The sequence below is a fragment of the Rhagoletis pomonella genome, unplaced genomic scaffold (genome assembly GCF_013731165.1).
Source record: "Rhagoletis pomonella isolate Grant_MI unplaced genomic scaffold, Rhpom_1.0 Rhpom_scaffold_00003, whole genome shotgun sequence".
Classification (NCBI taxonomy): Eukaryota; Metazoa; Arthropoda; class Insecta; order Diptera; family Tephritidae; genus Rhagoletis; species Rhagoletis pomonella.
The window spans coordinates 50,808,982-50,809,852 of record NW_023458557.1 but is presented as its reverse complement, the minus strand read 5'-3'; positions in this window follow the sequence as shown (position 1 = coordinate 50,809,852).

Below are 871 nucleotides of genomic sequence, written 5' to 3'. Positions count from 1 at the left end.
GTAAGATCACCTTAAAGCCGTTTCTCGTGTATTTCACCGCGAAAATCCTCAATATCATGGCGCAGTTCTAAGATCGATCTCGAGTTCTTCGCAGAAAATTACTTCTGAAACGATCTACAGCTGCACAGCAACGGAAACTTTCAAATCTGTATTCATAATTATCATGTTTTAATTTCTTTTGATTATATGTCAAGACGCTAGTCTTCTGAATTCATGCTACTTATTGCATAAAACAAAGTACACTGAGAAAAGAGTTTAGTTACGTCAACTAAATATGTTTTTCTCAACACATGATTTGGTAGCTATATTTAGCTCACTTTTTTCTGAGTGTGCAAGCCACACTAAGAAAAAGGATTAGTTTCGACACCTAAAGATATTTAGTTCCGAGTTTTGACAATATTTGGGAACTGTTACCAAGAATTGAGAACTATTACCGTGGGTTGGTAATTATAACTAAATATATTAAAGCTTCTAATATTCATCTAGGTTGTACCAAATCGTTAATTTAGTTTAAGGGTTGGTAAATACTAATAAATGTTTCTTTGAATCATATTTCTACAAATTCCATTCAACTTAACATATGGTTCATAAAAGGATGTTATTATGCTCTGCTAATGCAGATAAGCTTTCTTTCAACACATTGTTTAGCCATAGTTACCAAATCTTAGTTGAGGGAACCAGGATTTGAGAGCGGAACATATTCATGCTTTTGAGCAGCGTTGCCATTTTAGCCGTTTTCCGGCTAGATTTAGTTTTGATAGCAACTAGCCGGAGAAAATTCGATCTAGCCGGCAGCCGATTTGTTAGCCGGTTTGTAAAAAAAAGTTTTTAGCCGATTTTACTATTTGCCTAATTTTCAGGTGCAAAAAGT